Genomic DNA, 18475 nt, shown 5'->3' on the forward strand with positions numbered 1-18475 from the left:
CTCTCTCGTAATATATTTCAGTGCTTTAGGGATGCCGTCAGAAGTATTGATCGAAATAAGTGGAAAAGGATTTCACTTCACAAAAGTAGTCGGATGTTTCCAAAGTCACCTTTCGTCCGAACGATTCGATTTCTCCGTTGGTATTAAAAATGATATCACTCGCAGTTGGTAGGATTCGAACCTACGCGGGAATAACCCAATGGATTTCAAGTCCATCGCCTTAACCACTCGGCCACAACTGCTGTAGCGTATATATGCACTTCGATTTCTCATCACCAATCTAATGGACATTTTCTATTCGCGCAAAACATGAGGTAGAATACTTCGAGACGTTTGTAATCCCATCAATTATGAGCCAGGTGCCTTTAAAGATTAGCAGAAGAAAATGTGCTTTCGGTGCCTCCTATAACTACAGAACACTTACAGATGAGAAAACCTGGAGCCCTGAACAACAAAATATAATTGTACAAAATTATCTTTTTTCACTAATTATTCTGTTGGTGCGAAAGCGAACGTGATGCAAGTTACACTTCAGGCTAGATATTTCTACGCGACAACCGAACAGTAAACAATGGCATGACAAATGGATGTGACAAGCGCAACAGTAATTACACACTGCGCTGAGAAAATCGCTAAAGTATATATTATTAGAAAAAAGATTAAAATAAAGCAAATGAGATTTTAAAATGATAAAAAACATTTGCATTGTCGTCTTCACTTTTAATATTTAATAATCAAGATTTCATAAGTTTAAATAAAGTATGGAATAAAGATTTATTTATTTGTTGCGCTCCAATATTTGTACGTTACCTGTGTTGAACGACTCCTTTATATTCTCTGCAATACTTCTCGTTTTCGGATTTTGGTTCTTCTCCGTTTGCTTCAGATGTACGTGGGAAGCATTCCTTCCGTTTATACACGCTCATCATGCTGATAAAAGGCATGTGGTCGATACTGGTGAGAAGGTAAGAAAACGTAGTTATTATCTTTAGTTTTAGGTTGTTTTAATTGAAGGAAATTTTTTTTATTCTTCTTCAGGCAATGTGTTAGGATATGATAACAAAAATTTAAAAACACCCGTAGCAAATACACTTTATGAACAGCCTTAACAAATACGAACACATCATGTTTCCTTTCGACAGTACGGAGGCACAACGAATTATACAGAAGTATAATAACTTTGATGATAATCATTCTTTGACCATACTAATTCTTAGAGAGTCAAGTAAGTTTCGAACAGTGGGTGAGCTAAAGCTTATTCAAAACATATTAAATTGTGAAGATAAAACCAAACAAAACTGATCATTATTATTAATTGAAACTCATTATGAATTTAATACACGAGACATGGAAATTAAGGTTTGAATTTAGAAATGATTTTAATGTTACGATAACGTAAATATGAAGCGAAGATCCACAGTGAAAAAACGAGATTTGTTTCAGAGGCCATTTTAGCCGGTAAATTTGTTACAAATTGTGAGTGTGAAATGTTTTCCTGTGTTACTCTAGTCTAGGGCTATCTTAGTCTGCCGTCCCTTATTTTGAAATACCAGACACGAGTGAAGACGCGTGGTCACTATCGCAATCTCTTGGGCTCCATTAATGGAAAAGTGACATTGTAATGCCTGGATAGATGAAAGGACGAGCGTGTTCGTCCATGTGGTTCAGTCGTGACGTGCGGCATTTCGAAATATTTGCGACCAAATCACGCCGTTTGTAAAATGATAACGTGGGATCTAATAACGAAAAGTAGAGCATATTCGCGGATGTAATAAGGACTGCTGAGATTTCTATCGGAGGAAACGCGATTTCCTTCGGAAATGGAACTTTTATTAGAAGCTATATTCGAGACCGCAAACTGTGACGATGTTCACAGAACAGATGTGGATCAATTTGATCTCTTCAGGATGAGGGCCGTGAATTTATTTTCTTTCTCCGCCCTTTAAAATAAAACTGCATGAAGAACATGGACAAATAGTGAGATCTAGCACTAAGGAAGTTCGTGAAAATATACGAGTTAATACTGCCCCACCATTTGGACGAGGCACGAAAGTGGAATGTTAATTATAACTGCGAACAATGGACAAAGCGAAAGGAAAGGTAACTCAACAATGCTCACTGTCGAGGATTTTAACAGGATAAACAAACCAACAATTCTTGAGAGGGAAGAAAAGGCGAATGCTGAACCTGACAGTCACTAATCCAAAACATAGATCGAATCCCGATGAAGTGGGCGAACACCAAGACAGACACCACGGTTTACCAATTATACACGCTACATATTCGTTATGCACGTTCACTATACTCTGTAGTTTTAGTTTAGTGGCCGATGAGAAAGCGTAATACTTTAATGGTGTGACAGCTCCTGAAGAAAATGAGAGAAAAGTTCAAAAAACGTGAATTGTTTTGACACAGTTCTGAGCTAAACGATAAATTACATCACGTTACTATTAATATGTAAGGAAACACTATAGATCTTCAAGAAGCATACATTTTTGATTATTTTTCCTTTGAAAACTAACAATCATTAAAGTAGAAAAAACACGAGCGGTCGTGGCCGAGTGGTTAAGGCGATGGACTAGAAATCCATTGGGTTTTTCCCGCGTAGGTTTGAATTCTACAGATTCCGGTGTTTTCTTGCCATTATTTGGAAGGGTCACTTTGTGAATAATTTCGCCAATATTCTATGAGTATGTTTTCTTTCCAATATAAATAATGAAAACTTTTGAACAAATAAGTAGAGCAGCTCATGAATTAAAATGACATAAGTAGTGACGTAAATCTAACACCTTATAAAAATTCCCACGTATGAACCGAATATTTTGTAAAGAGAAGGATTATTTATATTACGAGAATGCTCAGAGATCCTTTCTCTAAAAGTTAGTTCGTAAGAAACAACAATTAAAAGTTTTAATATAAATTTTATATTTCTAGTTATCCATAACACGTCCCAAGTACACTCTCTCGTAATATATTTCAGTGTATTAGGGATGCCGTCAGAAGTATTGATCGAAACAAGTGGAAAAGGATTTCACTTCACAAAAGTAGTCGGATGTTTCCAAAGTTACCTTTCGTCCGAACGATTCGATTTCTCCGTTGGTATTAAAAATGATATCACTCGCAGTTGGTAGGATTCGAACCTACGCGGGAATAACCCAATGGATTTCAAGTCCATCGCCTTAACCACTCGGCCACAACTGCTGTAGCGTATATGTGCACTTCGATTTCTCATCACCAATCTAATGGACATTTTCTATTCGCGCAAAACATGAGGTAGAATACTTGGAGACGTTTGTAATCCCATCAATTATGAGCCAGGTGCCTTTAAAGATTAGCAGAAGAAAATGTGCTTTCGGTGCCTCCTATAACTACAGAACACTTACAGATGAGAAAACCTGGAGCCCTGAACAACAAAATATAATTGTACAAAATTATCTTTTTTCACTAATTATTCTGTTGGTGCGAAAGCGAACGTGATGCAAGTTACACTTCAGGCTAGATATTTCTACGCGACAACCGAACAGTAAACAATGGCATGACAAATGGATGTGACAAGCGCAACAGTAATTACACACTGCGCTGAGAAAATCGCTAAAGTACACATTATTAGAAAAAAGATTAAAATAAAGCAAATGAGATTTTAAAATGATAAAAAACATTTGCATTGTCGTCTTCACTTTTAATATTTAATAATCAAGATTTCATAAGTTTAAATAAAGTATGGAATAAAGATTTATTTATTTGTTGCGCTCCAATATTTGTACGTTACCTGTGTTGAACGACTCCTTTATATTCTCTGCAATACTTCTCGTTTTCGGATTTTGGTTCTTCTCCGTTTGCTTCAGATGTACGTGGGAAGCATTCCTTCCGTTTATACACGCTCATCATGCTGATAAAAGGCATGTGGTCGATACTGGTGAGAAGGTAAGAAAAACGTAGTTATTATCTTTAGTTTTAGGTTGTTTTAATTGAAGGAAATTTTTTTATTCTTCTTCAGGCTATGTGTTAGGATATGATAACAAAAATTTAAAAACACCCGTAGCAAATACACTTTATGAACAGCCTTAACAAATACGAACACATCATGTTTCCTTTCGACAGTACGGAGGCACAACGAATTATACAGAAGTATAATAACTTTGATGATAATCATTCTTTGACCATACTAATTCTTAGAGAGTCAAGTAAGTTTCGAACAGTGGGTGAGCTAAAAGCTTATTCAAAACATATTAAATTGTGAAGATAAAACCAAACAAAACTGATCATTATTATTAATTGAAACTCATTATGAATTTAATACACGAGACATGGAAATTAAGGTTTGAATTTAGAAATGATTTTAATGTTACGATAACGTAAATATGAAGCGAAGATCCAAAGTGAAAAAAACGAGATTTGTTTCAGAGGCCATTTTTAGCCGGTAAATTTGTTACAAATTGTGAGTGTGAAATGTTTTTCCTGTGTTACTCTAGTCTAGGGCTATCTTAGTCTGCCGTCCCTTATTTTGAAATACCAGACACGAGTGAAGACGCGTGGTCACTATCGCAATCTCTTGGGCTCCATTAATGGAAAAGTGACATTGTAATGCCTGGATAGATGAAAGGACGAGCGTGTTCGTCCATGTGGTTCAGTCGTGACGTGCGGCATTTCGAAATATTTGCGACCAAATCACGCCGTTTGTAAAATGATAACGTGGGATCTAATGACGAAAAAGTAGAGCATATTCGCGGATGAACATTCTGTAATAAGGACTGCTGAGATTTCTATCGGAGGAAACGCGATTTCCTTCGGAAATGGAACTTTTATTAGAAGCTATATTCGAGACCGCAAACTGTGACGAGGTTCACAGAACAGATGTGGATCAATTTGATCTCTTCAGGATGAGGGCCGTGAATTTATTTTCTTTCTCCGCTTTTTAAAGTAAAACTGCATGAAGAACATGGACAAATAGTGCGATCTAGCACTAAGGAAGTTCGTGAAAATATACGAGTTAATACTGCCCCACCATTTGGACGAGGCACGAAAGTGGAATGTTAATTATAACTGCGAACAATGGACAAAGCGAAAGGAAAGGTAACTCAACAATGCTCACTGTCGAGGATTTTAACAGGAGAAACAAACTAACAATTCTTGAGAGGGAAGAAAAGGCGAATGCTGAACCTGACAGTCACTAATCCAAAACATAGATCGAATCCCGATGAAGTGGGCGAACACCAAGACAGACACCACGGTTTACCAATTATACACGCTACTCATTCGTTATGCACGTTCACTATACTCTGTAGTTTTAGTTTAGTGGCCGATGAGAAAGCGTAATACTTTAATGGTGTGACAGCTCCTGAAGAAAATGAGAGAAAAGTTCAAAAAACGTGAATTGTTTTGACACAGTTCTGAGCTAAACGATAAATTACATCACGTTACTATTAATATGTAAAAAAACACTATAGATCTTCAAGAAGCATACATTTTTTTATTATTTTTCCTTATTATTATCTGCAGTTTTAGGTTGTTTTTTATATAGGTACATTTTCTTTCACATTTTCTATTCAAAGAAAACATAATGTAGAATACTTCTAAACGTTTGTTATCCAATCAATTATGAGGCAGCTAACTTTAATGATTAGCAGATGTTGTGCTTTCTGCGACGCCAATATCTACAGAACATTAACTGTTAAAACCTCGAACACTGAACAACAGAATATAATTCCAAAAAGTATTGTTTCTCCAATTCTTCTGTAAAAAGAATCTAATTGTCAAAATTACTTTTTCTCCAATCCTTCTGTTTTTCTGAAAGTGAACGTGTTGAAAGTAACACCTCAGGCTACATGTATCTACACAACAACCGAACCGTAAACAATGTCGTGAGAAATGGAACTGACAAGCGCAGCAGTTGTTAGACAGTGCGCTGAGAAAATCGATACATTGCATATTAGAAGAAAAAGTGTATCAAAATAAAGAAAATGAGATGTTAAAACGATAAAAAGATCTTCCCTTTGAATATTTAATAATAAAGGTTTCGTCAATTTAAATAAACGATGGAATAAAGATTGTTTTATTTGTTGTGCTCCAATATTTATTTGTACTTCATGTGTGTTGAACGACTTCTGTTTGTAATAATTCTGTTTTACGGATTTTGGTCCTTCGGCGTCACCTTCAGATTTACGTTGGAAGAATATTCTTTTCCCCTATACATTCTCATCAAGCATGTAGCAACTGAGTACCATCCGTCACAAAGGCACGTGCGTACTCGATTCTTGTGAATGTGAAAGAAAAACACAGTTATTATCTGCAGTTTTAGGTTGTTTTAATTTAAAGAAAATATTCTTCTATCCTTCTTCAGGCTGTGTGATAGGATATCAGAACAAAGTTTAAAGAACTCTCGTAGCAAGTGCACTTGAAAATCAGGCTTCAAAAATACGAACACGTCATGCTTCCTTTCGACACTATGAAGACACAACGAATTATACAGAAGTCCGCATCTCGATCAGATACCGCCCTAGTTCTAACCAGGCAACCATAGGTGTATTTTAGATGTTAAAAGCATTTGACAGCGTTTAGCACAACGCCATCAAGTATAATTTAACACATCTGAAAACAAATCACACTGTTATTAAATGGATATCAAACTTCCTAACAGATAGAATAGCACAAGTAAAAGTCAATAAAACTATATCAAAAACTTTCAAAATAACTGCCCCAAGGATCAGTCCTTTCTCCACTACTGTATATTATTTTCGTCAGCGATATACCTTTTCCCAGTTTAACATACACTCACAATTCGCAATACGCAGACGACATTTCAATCTCGAGTATCTCCAGAAACCCACTATTGGTCATCTCTCGCGTTCGAGAAACTAAACAATGTCTCGAACTGGAGCAACAATTGGAGAGTGGTTTTTAAATCCAACTAAAACATAAGCAATCACCTTTACAGGAAATTAAAAGACAAAGAAAAACTCTAGAAAAGTAAATATCTCGCTCGGAAATACGCCATTAACATGAGCAAACACATCACATTCCTTGGCATCACTTTGGACTCAAGGCTAACATGGAAAAAAAACATAACAACATGCACTCGTCAATCAAAAAAACGCATTTTACATTTAATGACTTTAAATAGCAAACGCTCAAACTGCTCACCAAAGACCAATATCTAAATATACGAGGATTACATCCGTCCGTTGATAGACTGTGGATGACAAGTCACATATAAAATGCGAAGTAACGCACAACAAAAAAATCAAAGTACAACAAAATAAAATACTAAGAGCAGCAAACAGACTACCATCATACACTTCCGTAAATTACATACACCAAATTAGTAACTTTCCAACTCTAAGAAACAGACTCCCAGAAATGTCATACAAATGTTATTTAAAAGCAGAACACTGAAACAAACTAACTGCATCACTATGTAAATTGGCCAAAGCAGGGACAAAATACATTTTACAATATAACATATTTCAGCAATCACAAATCACACAACAAAGTACATAAAAGATAAACCTCATGACTATAATATGTACTTATTTTTCAGATCTCGGGCACAGGACAGGTAAATCTTTCGGCGCCTGTCCTGTGAAAGTTGGGTTTCCCGGCGCATTCCCATTTCCCCCCGCAGCTAAATCTCAGGCATTGGATCTTTAGATCCCAGCCAAGGCAGCATTATTGTCCAGCACTGAAACGGGTCGTCTCGCGTTCATATTCAGCTGGATATCTGCTGTTTGGTTCCGGCCTGCCTGGCATCTTGGATGCCGCGTTTGCCTCGCTCACCAGTATTATGACCAACCTCTCCTCTTAAGTATAAAAAAGTCAAAATAAAATAAAGGCAAAAACCTCATGTAAATTTCAATAATTTCTCACGTGAGTGGAAGATGAGGAACCACAACGTTCCTGACCACCAGAGTTGGAGAGAGCATTGTTGAGATTTCTCTCTCTCTGAACTAAACACCTGCGATGTTCGTTTGAGTTTCCATTTTTAAAAAAAAGAAAACTCGTTTTCATTTACACCTGAGAACTAACTTTCATTTATAACTTACCTATCAGCAGTCGTGGCCGAGTGGTTAAGGCGATGGACTAGAAATCCATTGGGATTTTCCCGCGTAGGTTCGATTCCTACCGACTGCGATATTTTCTTCTATTAATTTGAACGAAACACTTGGTGAATAGTTTCGAAAATATTCTTTTTTTCTGTGTTCTTTCTTATAAAAATAAAGAAATATTTTGAATACTTGAGTAGAGCAGCTAAAGATAGAGTAATTAGTGGCGCGAATATCGCACTCTGTAAAATTTCCGACGAATAGAAAGAATGTTTTGGGAACGTTGAAACGCCGGTATTCTTTAAATAATAACAATAGTTAGAGTTCACATGTTTAAAAGTTAGTTCGTAAGAAACAACATTTAACCGTTTTAATATAAATATTTATAAATAACATGTCCAAAGTACTCTCTCTCGAACGATATTTCACTGTTTAAATGATGCCTTGAGAAGTATTGATCGAAATGAGTTGAAAGGGATTTCACTTCAAAAAATAAAGTCGAATGTTTCATTAATTATTTTACTACTGACTATTAGGTTTCTCCCTAGGTATTAAAACGATATCACTCGCAGTCGGTAGGATTCCAACCTACGCACGATTATCCCAATGGATTTCAAATCCATTATCTTAACCACTCGGCCACAACTGCCCTGAACTGATTATGCAATTTAATTTTCAAATACTAACCTAACGTACTATTGTATTTCGTAATATCTCATTCACATTACTCTGGTACATTTTCTTTCACATTTTCTATTCAAAGAAAACATAATGTAGAATACTTCTAAACGTTTGTTATCCAATCAATTATGAGGCAGCTAACTTTAATGATTAGCAGATGTTGTGCTTTCTGCGACGCCAATATCTACAGAACATTAACTGTTAAAACCTCGAACACTGAACAACAGAATATAATTCCAAAAAGTATTGTTTCTCCAATTCTTTTGTAAAAAGAATCTAATTGTCAAAATTACTTTTCTCCAATCCTTCTGTTTTTCTGAAAGTGAACGTGTTGAAAGTAACACCTCAGGCTACATGTATCTACACGACAACCGAACCGTAAACAATGTCGTGAGAAATGGAACTGACAAGCGCAGCAGTTGTTAGACAGTGCGCTGAGAAAATCGATACATTGCATATTAGAAGAAAAAGTGTATCAAAATAAAGAAAATGAGATGTTAAAACGATAAAAAGATCTTCCCTTTGAATATTTAATAATAAAGGTTTCGTCAATTTAAATAAACGATGGAATAAAGATTGTTTTATTTGTTGTGCTCCAATATTTATTTGTACTTCATGTGTGTTGAACGACTTCTGTTTGTAATAATTCTGTTTTACGGATTTTGGTCCTTCGGCGTCACCTTCAGATTTACGTTGGAAGAATATTCTTTTCCCTATACATTCTCATCAAGCATGTAGCAACTGAGTACCATCCGTCACAAAGGCACGTGCGTACTCGATTCTTGTGAATGTGAAAGAAAAACACAGTTATTATCTGCAGTTTTAGGTTGTTTTAATTTAAAGAAAATATTCTTCTATCCTTCTTCAGGCTGTGTGATAGGATATCAGAACAAAGTTTAAAGAACTCTCGTAGCAAGTGCACTTGAAAATCAGGCTTCAAAAATACGAACACGTCATGCTTCCTTTCGACACTATGAAGACACAACGAATTATACAGAAGTCCGCATCTCGATCAGATACCGCCCTAGTTCTAACCAGGCAACCATAGGTGTATTTTTAGATGTTAAAAGCATTTGACAGCGTTTAGCACAACGCCATCAAGTATAATTTAACACATCTGAAAACAAATCACACTGTTATTAAATGGATATCAAACTTCCTAACAGATAGAATAGCACAAGTAAAAGTCAATAAAACTATATCAAAAACTTTCAAAATAACTGCCCCAAGGATCAGTCCTTTCTCCACTACTGTATATTATTTTCGTCAGCGATATACCTTTTCCCAGTTTAACATACACTCACAATTCGCAATACGCAGACGACATTTCAATCTCGAGTATCTCCAGAAACCCACTATTGGTCATCTCTCGCGTTCGAGAAACTAAACAATGTCTCGAACTGGAGCAACAATTGGAGAGTGGTTTTTAAATCCAACTAAAACATAAGCAATCACCTTTTACAGGAAATTAAAAGACAAAGAAAAACTCTAGAAAAGTAAATATCTCGCTCGGAAATACGCCATTAACATGAGCAAACACATCACATTCCTTGGCATCACTTTGGACTCAAGGCTAACATGGAAAAAAAACATAACAACATGCACTCGTCAATCAAAAAAACGCATTTTACATTTAATGACTTTAAATAGCAAACGCTCAAACTGCTCACCAAAGACCAATATCTAAATATACGAGGATTACATCCGTCCGTTGATAGACTGTGGATGACAAGTCACATATAAAATGCGAAGTAACGCACAACAAAAAAATCAAAGTACAACAAAATAAAATACTAAGAGCAGCAAACAGACTACCATCATACACTTCCGTAAATTACATACACCAAATTAGTAACTTTCCAACTCTAAGAAACAGACTCCCAGAAATGTCATACAAATGTTATTTAAAAGCAGAACACTGAAACAAACTAACTGCATCACTATGTAAATTGGCCAAAGCAGGGACAAAATACATTTTACAATATAACATATTTCAGCAATCACAAATCACACAACAAAGTACATAAAAGATAAACCTCATGACTATAATATGTACTTATTTTTCAGATCTCGGGCACAGGACAGGTAAATCTTTCGGCGCCTGTCCTGTGAAAGTTGGGTTTCCCGGCGCATTCCCATTTCCCCCCGCAGCTAAATCTCAGGCATTGGATCTTTAGATCCCAGCCAAGGCAGCATTATTGTCCAGCACTGAAACGGGTCGTCTCGCGTTCATATTCAGCTGGATATCTGCTGTTTGGTTCCGGCCTGCCTGGCATCTTGGATGCCGCGTTTGCCTCGCTCACCAGTATTATGACCAACCTCTCCTCTTAAGTATAAAAAAGTCAAAATAAAATAAAGGCAAAAACCTCATGTAAATTTCAATAATTTCTCACGTGAGTGGAAGATGAGGAACCACAACGTTCCTGACCACCAGAGTTGGAGAGAGCATTGTTGAGATTTCTCTCTCTGAACTAAACACCTGCGATGTTCGTTTGAGTTTCCATTTTAAAAAAAAAAAAAACTCGTTTTCATTTACACCTGAGAACTAACTTTCATTTATAACTTACCTATCAGCAGTCGTGGCCGAGTGGTTAAGGCGATGGACTAGAAACCCCTTGGGTTTTTCCCGCGTAAGTTCGAATCCTACCGGCTGCGATATTTTCTTCTATTAATTGGAACGAAACACTTGGTGAATAGTTTCGAAAATATTCTTTTTTTCTGTGTTCTTTCTTATAAAAATAAAGAAATATTTTGAATACTTGAGTAGAGCAGCTAAAGATAGAGTAATTAGTGGCGCGAATATCGCACTCTGTAAAATTTCCGACGTATAGAAAGAATGTTTTGGGAACGTTGAAACGCCGGTATTCTTTAAATAATAACAATAGTTAGAGTTCACATGTTTAAAAGTTAGTTCGTAAGAAACAACATTTAACCGTTTTAATATAAATATTTATAAATAACATGTCCAAAGTACTCTCTCTCGAACGATATTTCACTGTTTAAATGATGCCTTGAGAAGTATTGATCGAAATGAGTTGAAAGGGATTTCACTTCAAAAAATAAAGTCGAATGTTTCATTAATTATTTTTACTACTGACTATTAGGTTTCTCCCTAGGTATTAAAAACGATATCACTCGCAGTCGGTAGGATTCCAACCTACGCACGATTATCCCAATGGATTTCAAATCCATTATCTTAACCACTCGGCCACAACTGCCCTGAACTGATTATGCAATTTAATTTTCAAATACTAACCTAACGTACTATTGTATTTCGTAACATCTCATTCACATTACTCCGGTACATTTTCTTTCACATTTTCTATTCAAAGAAAACATAATGTAGAATACTTCTAAACGTTTGTTATCCAATCAATTATGAGGCAGCTAACTTTAAAGATTAGCAGATGTTGTGCTTTCTGCGACGCCAATATCTACAGAACATTAACTGTTAAAACCTCGAACACTGAACAACAGAATATAATTCCAAAAAGTATTGTTTCTCCAATTCTTCTGTAAAAAGAATCTAATTGTCAAAATTACTTTTTCTCCAATCCTTCTGTTTTTCTGAAAGTGAACGTGTTGAAAGTAACACCTCAGGCTACATGTATCTACACGACAACCGAACCGTAAACAATGTCGTGAGAAATGGAACTGACAAGCGCAGCAGTTGTTAGACAGTGCGCTGAGAAAATCGATACATTGCATATTAGAAGAAAAAGTGTATCAAAATAAAGAAAATGAGATGTTAAAACGATAAAAGATCTTCCCTTTGAATATTTAATAATAAAGGTTTCGTCAATTTAAATAAACGATGGAATAAAGATTGTTTTATTTGTTGTGCTCCAATATTTATTTGTACTTCATGTGTGTTGAACGACTTCTGTTTGTAATAATTCTGTTTTACGGATTTTGGTCCTTCGGCGTCACCTTCAGATTTACGTTGGAAGAATATTCTTTTCCCTATACATTCTCATCAAGCATGTAGCAACTGAGTACCATCCGTCACAAAGGCACGTGCGTACTCGATTCTTGTGAATGTGAAAGAAAAACACAGTTATTATCTGCAGTTTTAGGTTGTTTTAATTTAAAGAAAATATTCTTCTATCCTTCTTCAGGCTGTGTGATAGGATATCAGAACAAAGTTTAAAGAACTCTCGTAGCAAGTGCACTTGAAAATCAGGCTTCAAAAATACGAACACGTCATGCTTCCTTTCGACACTATGAAGACACAACGAATTATACAGAAGTCCGCATCTCGATCAGATACCGCCCTAGTTCTAACCAGGCAACCATAGGTGTATTTTTAGATGTTAAAAGCATTTGACAGCGTTTAGCACAACGCCATCAAGTATAATTTAACACATCTGAAAACAAATCACACTGTTATTAAATGGATATCAAACTTCCTAACAGATAGAATAGCACAAGTAAAAGTCAATAAAACTATATCAAAAACTTTCAAAATAACTGCCCCAAGGATCAGTCCTTTCTCCACTACTGTATATTATTTTCGTCAGCGATATACCTTTTCCCAGTTTAACATACACTCACAATTCGCAATACGCAGACGACATTTCAATCTCGAGTATCTCCAGAAACCCACTATTGGTCATCTCTCGCGTTCGAGAAACTAAACAATGTCTCGAACTGGAGCAACAATTGGAGAGTGGTTTTTAAATCCAACTAAAACATAAGCAATCACCTTTACAGGAAATTAAAAGACAAAGAAAAACTCTAGAAAAGTAAATATCTCGCTCGGAAATACGCCATTAACATGAGCAAACACATCACATTCCTTGGCATCACTTTGGACTCAAGGCTAACATGGAAAAAAAACATAACAACATGCACTCGTCAATCAAAAAAACGCATTTTACATTTAATGACTTTAAATAGCAAACGCTCAAACTGCTCACCAAAGACCAATATCTAAATATACGAGGATTACATCCGTCCGTTGATAGACTGTGGATGACAAGTCACATATAAAATGCGAAGTAACGCACAACAAAAAAATCAAAGTACAACAAAATAAAATACTAAGAGCAGCAAACAGACTACCATCATACACTTCCGTAAATTACATACACCAAATTAGTAACTTTCCAACTCTAAGAAACAGACTCCCAGAAATGTCATACAAATGTTATTTAAAAGCAGAACACTGAAACAAACTAACTGCATCACTATGTAAATTGGCCAAAGCAGGGACAAAATACATTTTACAATATAACATATTTCAGCAATCACAAATCACACAACAAAGTACATAAAGATAAACCTCATGACTATAATATGTACTTATTTTTCAGATCTCGGGCACAGGACAGGTAAATCTTTCGGCGCCTGTCCTGTGAAAGTTGGTTTTCCGGCGCATTCCCATTTCCCCGCAGCTAAATCTCAGGCATTGGATCTTTAGATCCCAGCCAAGGCAGCATTATTGTCCAGCACTGAAACGGGTCGTCTCGCGTTCATATTCAGCTGGATATCTGCTGTTTGGTTCCGGCCTGCCTGGCATCTTGGATGCCGCGTTTGCCTCGCTCACCAGTATTATGACCAACCTCTCCTCTTAAGTATAAAAAAGTCAAAATAAAATAAAGGCAAAAACCTCATGTAAATTTCAATAATTTCTCACGTGAGTGGAAGATGAGGAACCACAACGTTCCTGACCACCAGAGTTGGAGAGAGCATTGTTGAGATTTCTCTCTCTGAACTAAACACCTGCGATGTTCGTTTGAGTTTCCATTTTAAAAAAAAAAGAAAACTCGTTTTCATTTACACCTGAGAACTAACTTTCATTTATAACTTACCTACCAGCAGTCGTGGCCGAGTGGTTAAGGCGATGGACTAGAAACCCATTGGGTTTTTCCCGCGTAGGTTCGAATCCTACCGACTGCGATATTTTCTTCTATTAATTGGAACGAAACACTTGGTGAATAGTTTCGAAAATATTCTTTTTTTCTGTGTTCTTTCTTATAAAAATAAAGAAATATTTTGAATACTTGAGTAGAGCAGCTAAAGATAGAGTAATTAGTGGCGCGAATATCGCACTCTGTAAAATTTCCGACGTATAGAAAGAATGTTTTGGGAACGTTGAAACGCCGGTATTCTTTAAATAATAACAATAGTTAGAGTTCACATGTTTAAAAGTTAGTTCGTAAGAAACAACATTTAACCGTTTTAATATAAATATTTATAAATAACATGTCCAAAGTACTCTCTCTCGAACGATATTTCACTGTTTAAATGATGCCTTGAGAAGTATTGATCGAAATGAGTTGAAAGGGATTTCACTTCAAAAAATAAAGTCGAATGTTTCATTATTTATTTTTACTACTGACTATTAGGTTTCTCCCTAGGTATTAAAAACGATATCACTCGCAGTCGGTAGGATTCCAACCTACGCACGATTATCCCAATGGATTTCAAATCCATTATCTTAACCACTCGGCCACAACTGCCCTGAACTGATTATGCAATTTAATTTTCAAATACTAACCTAACGTACTATTGTATTTCGTAACATCTCATTCACATTACTCTGGTACATTTTCTTTCACATTTTCTATTCAAAGAAAACATAATGTAGAATACTTCTAAACGTTTGCTATCCAATCAATTATGAGGCAGCTTACTTTAAAGATTAGCAGATGTTGTGCTTTCTGCGACGCCAATATCTACAGAACATTAACTGTTAAAACCTCGAACACTGAACAACAGAATATAATTCCAAAAAGTATTGTTTCTCCAATCCTTCTTACTTTTCTCCAATCCTTCTGTTTTTCTGAAAGTGAACGTGTTGAAAGTAACACCTCAGGCTACATGTATCTACACGACAACCGAACCGTAAACAATGTCGTGAGAAATGGAACTGACAAGCGCAGCAGTTGTTAGACAGTGCGCTGAGAAAATCGATACATTGCATATTAGAAGAAAAAGTGTATCAAAATAAAGAAAATGAGATGTTAAAACGATAAAAAGATCTTCCCTTTGAATATTTAATAATAAAGGTTTCGTCAATTTAAATAAACGATGGAATAAAGATTGTTTTATTTGTTGTGCTCCAATATTTATTTGTACTTCATGTGTGTTGAACGACTTCTGTTTGTAATAATTCTGTTTTACGGATTTTGGTCCTTCGGCGTCACCTTCAGATTTACGTTGGAAGAATATTCTTTTCCCTATACATTCTCATCAAGCATGTAGCAACTGAGTACCATCCGTCACAAAGGCACGTGCGTACTCGATTCTTGTGAATGTGAAAGAAAAACACAGTTATTATCTGCAGTTTTAGGTTGTTTTAATTTAAAGAAAATATTCTTCTATCCTTCTTCAGGCTGTGTGATAGGATATCAGAACAAAGTTTAAAGAACTCTCGTAGCAAGTGCACTTGAAAATCAGGCTTCAAAAATACGAACACGTCATGCTTCCTTTCGACACTATGAAGACACAACGAATTATACAGAAGTCCGCATCTCGATCAGATACCGCCCTAGTTCTAACCAGGCAACCATAGGTGTATTTTTAGATGTTAAAAGCATTTGACAGCGTTTAGCACAACGCCATCAAGTATAATTTAACACATCTGAAAACAAATCACACTGTTATTAAATGGATATCAAACTTCCTAACAGATAGAATAGCACAAGTAAAAGTCAATAAAACTATATCAAAAACTTTCAAAATAACTGCCCCAAGGATCAGTCCTTTCTCCACTACTGTATATTATTTTCGTCAGCGATATACCTTTTCCCAGTTTAACATACACTCACAATTCGCAATACGCAGACGACATTTCAATCTCGAGTATCTCCAGAAACCCACTATTGGTCATCTCTCGCGTTCGAGAAACTAAACAATGTCTCGAACTGGAGCAACAATTGGAGAGTGGTTTTTAAATCCAACTAAAACATAAGCAATCACCTTTTACAGGAAATTAAAAGACAAAGAAAAACTCTAGAAAAGTAAATATCTCGCTCGGAAATACGCCATTAACATGAGCAAACACATCACATTCCTTGGCATCACTTTGGACTCAAGGCTAACATGGAAAAAAAACATAACAACATGCACTCGTCAATCAAAAAAACGCATTTTACATTTAATGACTTTAAATAGCAAACGCTCAAACTGCTCACCAAAGACCAATATCTAAATATACGAGGATTACATCCGTCCGTTGATAGACTGTGGATGACAAGTCACATATAAAATGCGAAGTAACGCACAACAAAAAAAATCAAAGTACAACAAAGTAAAATACTAAGAGCAGCAAACAGACTACCATCATACACTTCCGTAAATTACATACACCAAATTAGTAACTTTCCAACTCTAAGAAACAGACTCCCAGAAATGTCATACAAATGTTATTTAAAAGCAGAACACTGAAACAAACTAACTGCATCACTATGTAAATTGGCCAAAGCAGGGACAAAATACATTTTACAATATAACATATTTCAGCAATCACAAATCACACAACAAAGTACATAAAAGATAAACCTCATGACTATAATATGTACTTATTTTTCAGATCTCGGGCACAGGACAGGTAAATCTTTCGGCGCCTGTCCTGTGAAAGTTGGTTTTCCGGCGCATTCCCATTTCCCCGCAGCTAAATCTCAGGCATTGGATCTTTAGATCCCAGCCAAGGCAGCATTATTGTCCAGCACTGAAACGGGTCGTCTCGCGTTCATATTCAGCTGGATATCTGCTGTTTGGTTCCGGCCTGCCTGGCATCTTGGATGCCGCGTTTGCCTCGCTCACCAGTATTATGACCAAACTCTCCTCTTAAGTATAAAAAAGTCAAAATAAAATAAAGGCAAAAACCTCATGTAAATTTCAATAATTTCTCACGTGAGTGGAAGATGAGGAACCACAACGTTCCTGACCACCAGAGTTGGAGAGAGCATTGTTGAGATTTCTCTCTCTCTGAACTAAACACCTGCGATGTTCGTTTGAGTTTCCATTTTAAAAAAAAAAAAAAACTCGTTTTCATTTACACCTGAGAACTAACTTTCATTTATAACTTACCTACCAGCAGTCGTGGCCGAGTGGTTAAGGCGATGGACTAGAAATCCATTGGTTTTTCCCGCGTAGGTTCGAATCCTACCGACTGCGATATTTTCTTCTATTAATTGGAACGAAACACTTGGTGAATAGTTTCGAAAATATTCTTTTTTTCTGTGTTCTTTCTTATAAAAATAAAGAAATATTTTGAATACTTGAGTAGAGCAGCTAAAGATAGAGTAATTAGTGGCGCGAATATCGCACTCTGTAAAATTTCCGACGTATAGAAAGAATGTTTTGGGAACGTTGAAACGCCGGTATTCTTTAAATAATAACAATAGTTAGAGTTCACATGTTTAAAAGTTAGTTCGTAAGAAACAACATTTAACCGTTTTAATATAAATATTTATAAATAACATGTCCAAAGTACTCTCTCTCGAACGATATTTCACTGTTTAAATGATGCCTTGAGAAGTATTGATCGAAATGAGTTGAAAGGGATTTCACTTCAAAAAATAAAGTCGAATGTTTCATTATTTATTTTTACTACTGACTATTAGGTTTCTCCCTAGGTATTAAAAACGATATCACTCGCAGTCGGTAGGATTCCAACCTACGCACGATTATCCCAATGGATTTCAAATCCATTATCTTAACCACTCGGCCACAACTGCCCTGAACTGATTATGCAATTTAATTTTCAAATACTAACCTAACGTACTATTGTATTTCGTAACATC

At 36.0% G+C, this 18475-nt stretch overlaps 6 non-coding genes across 6 annotated transcripts; 4 read left to right on the forward strand and 2 right to left on the reverse strand.

Moving 5' to 3' along the window:
• Positions 1-160: 160 nt before the first annotated feature.
• On the reverse strand, positions 161-242 carry TRNAS-UGA (transfer RNA serine (anticodon UGA)). Its single transcript has one exon. It is a non-coding gene; the product is annotated as a tRNA-Ser (tRNA).
• A 2877-nt stretch (positions 243-3119) lies between these two features.
• TRNAS-UGA (transfer RNA serine (anticodon UGA)) lies at positions 3120-3201 on the reverse strand. The gene has a single exon. It is a non-coding gene; the product is annotated as a tRNA-Ser (tRNA).
• Positions 3202-8045: 4844 nt separating this feature from the next.
• TRNAS-AGA (transfer RNA serine (anticodon AGA)) lies at positions 8046-8127 on the forward strand. Its single transcript has one exon. It is a non-coding gene; the product is annotated as a tRNA-Ser (tRNA).
• Positions 8128-11293: 3166 nt separating this feature from the next.
• Positions 11294-11375, forward strand: TRNAS-AGA (transfer RNA serine (anticodon AGA)). The gene has a single exon. It is a non-coding gene; the product is annotated as a tRNA-Ser (tRNA).
• A 3164-nt stretch (positions 11376-14539) lies between these two features.
• Positions 14540-14621, forward strand: TRNAS-AGA (transfer RNA serine (anticodon AGA)). The gene has a single exon. It is a non-coding gene; the product is annotated as a tRNA-Ser (tRNA).
• Positions 14622-17765: 3144 nt separating this feature from the next.
• TRNAS-AGA (transfer RNA serine (anticodon AGA)) lies at positions 17766-17846 on the forward strand. The gene has a single exon. It is a non-coding gene; the product is annotated as a tRNA-Ser (tRNA).
• Positions 17847-18475: the final 629 nt, after the last annotated feature.

Source organism: Tachypleus tridentatus, chromosome 8 (assembly GCF_004210375.1).
Source record: "Tachypleus tridentatus isolate NWPU-2018 chromosome 8, ASM421037v1, whole genome shotgun sequence".
Classification (NCBI taxonomy): Eukaryota; Metazoa; Arthropoda; class Merostomata; order Xiphosura; family Limulidae; genus Tachypleus; species Tachypleus tridentatus.